The following is a 2894-nucleotide window of genomic DNA, read 5'->3' as shown; positions in this document are numbered from 1 at the left end:
TCAGCTCAAATTTCAATCTTGGAATGATCCACTTAATTTCATTATTTGATACTGTCTCCCCCACTGTGCTATAAGCATTTAGAAGGAGACAAGTATGTCATTTAATGTGTATTTTCTCCATTAAAATGCTAATAGCAGAGCAGGGGAGCCAGTTTTAAATAAGAGAAATGAATTGAAGCTGAAGTAGGGTTGCCAGGCCCCTCTTCATCACTACCAGGAGGTTTTTGGGATGGAGCCTGAGGAGGGTGGGTTTTGGGGAAGGGAGGAACTTCAATGCCATAGAGTCCAATGGCCGAAGCAGCCATTTTCTCCAGGGGAACTGATCTCTATCGGCTGGGGATCAGTTGTAATAGCAGGAGATCTCCAGCTAGTACCTGGAGGTTGGCAACCCTACAATTACTGACCAGGGCCGACCCTGCTTAACTTCTGAGGTATTTGTTATTTATAGTACCTGGAGGTTGGAAACCCTAAGCTGAAGAGTTAAATCCACTCTCCCTAGCCTGCAAGGCCCTGAAGCAACTGGGGCTACATGAACTTGCAATTTGTATCGACAAAGACATGTGATCTTTACCTTGTCGGTCTGAACCCTAATAGTGAGGAGATCCTGGTTCAAATCCCTGCTAACTATGGAACTTGCTAGGCGACTCTGGGCCTGTCATTCTTACTCAACATAATCTATCTTAAAAATTTGATGTAAAGGGGAGATGAGGACAATCATGTACAAAGTCCTGGTCCCCCTTGGAAGAAAGTTTGGATGAAGAAAAATGTAATAAATAAGCTTTTTATTTACCTCATTGGCAGTTTAACTATAGGGCACTGAAAAACATCAATAAATCCTACCCTAGACTATTATTTCTCCAACCCTTTACTTAAACCAACAAAGTTTCTATTGTTATTCTTGACATGAAAAATCTAGCAAACCATGTATGAGTTTAGAGATAATGTAAGGAGTGCCATAACTGCAAATATCATTTCAGGATATGACTTTGAACGCATAAATGACTCTTCATTCAGATAATATATTTCCTTCCGACCAAGCCTGCTTTCAACCTGTCAAAGGAGTATTTGAAAGCTGAGTTCATAAAACTTGCACGGACCACATAAAACATTTTGATCCCCATGTTTTATATCTCTAGTAAAATACAGTAAAAGCCCCACTTTCTACAGCCTTTGATAATACATTTGAAAAAAATAACATGGCGGCATTTTTTTTAAAAAAAGTTTCAAGCACAATGAAGATTAGATTTGATACACATATTTCATATAATCAAGGCAGCTGTCTGAAAAACTTGGCAGCAGAACCGAAGGGAAATATGATATATACCAGTCACGGAACTGTAGAAGGAAAGGTAAGAAAGCAATAATGTATTATTCTGTCATAGTATATTTGTTGTCAGTGTGATCTGAGAGTCAGTCTCATGTAATTGAAGTCCCTCGATGGATATGAAACACGCTGTTGATCCCAATTCAAATTTAATTTTACCTTCCTATCCACTCCGTCTAGACCAGTGGTTCGCAAACTTTTCGGGCCACCACCCCCTCGGTTCCACAAACTCAACCCCAGCGCCCCCTACCCTATCCAACAGCATAGTTGAAGGGGCTCTCCTCTAGTGCCCCCTGCTGCCCCAGTGCCCCCCAGGTAATCCCACCCCCAAGGGAGTGGCACTGCCCATTTTGGGAACCACTGGTCTAGAAATTAAGATGAATTTTCTAACAGTTAGAGCGGTTCCTCAGTGGAACAGGCCTCCTCGGGAGGTGGTAAGCTCGCCTTCCCTGGAGGTTTTTAAGAAGAGGTTAGATGGCCATCTGACAGCAATGCTGATTCTATGACCTTAAGCAGATGATGAGAGGGAGGGCATCTTGGCCATCTTCTGGGCATGGAGATGGGGCCCCTGGGGGTGTGGGGGGGAGGTAGGCTGTGGGCCCTTGTGCCGGCACGGGCCGGCTCCGGCATCCAAAGGGCTTTGGGTGCGGCCGGGCCAAAACCTCCTTAGGAGGCAATGCCACTGTGTTGCCTCCTAAGCCCAGAGCACGCATTCCTCTCAGGAATGCACCGTCAGTGTAACGATGCACCAGACAAGCTATCAGTCTCTCAGTCCAAATTCTCACCATGGTTTAAACACTTTAAAAGGGATCATGTCAGAACTTCATAAATAAATGGTAAATATCCCCTTCCACAATCTCAGAATAACGTTTACATCACTCTGGTTTCAAACCATGCCAACAGCTTTGTTAGCTGGACATTACTTCCAAACACCATGGGCCTCTCGTCTATGTATTTGTGGAGCCATAGTTCCAGAGGACCTAATACATTACATTTTATTATGTCCTCTTTATACAGAGCTCAGATCTAAATTTCTTGCTGTGTTTCTAAAGGGCCTAAATCTTTCTTCAGATTCAGAGAAGCTGCTCTTTCTCCTCTCAGACGCCAATCCAGTTGTCTACTATGGAGTGTCAATCTTTGCCTTAGCGGCCGAGAAAATCCGGGCTAAGGCTATTTTTAATCAGGGAGTTTAATGCTTTTAATTACTAGCTTTTTTTTTTTAGTCAGACTGTTTTAATGTTACTATTTATGTTTGGATTTTGTATGACAGATTGTAATAGCCTTCAGCCACAAACAATAAACTTTTATCGTATTAAAATTTATGAAACAAAATCTGACCCAACAAATGCCCTTCTGCAAATTGCAAAAAATGTTCCACATCCGAACAAATATTTGCTACATTTTGGAAATAGGCATAAACATGATGATTTTTCTGATCTGATGGTTATTTTAATACTTCAGTGTCTGATTTCAGTTCGTGAGAAGCAGTAGATGGAGAGCATTTGGAATTAATGCAAAACTATGATACATTTAATTTTTTTGTGAAATGGCTGTTCTTTGCTGGTAAGGA

Source organism: Euleptes europaea, chromosome 8 (assembly GCF_029931775.1).
Source record: "Euleptes europaea isolate rEulEur1 chromosome 8, rEulEur1.hap1, whole genome shotgun sequence".
In the NCBI taxonomy this organism is placed as follows: domain Eukaryota; kingdom Metazoa; phylum Chordata; class Lepidosauria; order Squamata; family Sphaerodactylidae; genus Euleptes; species Euleptes europaea.
The sequence above is the reverse complement of the archived record's forward strand: the minus strand, read 5'-3'. Positions refer to the sequence as shown.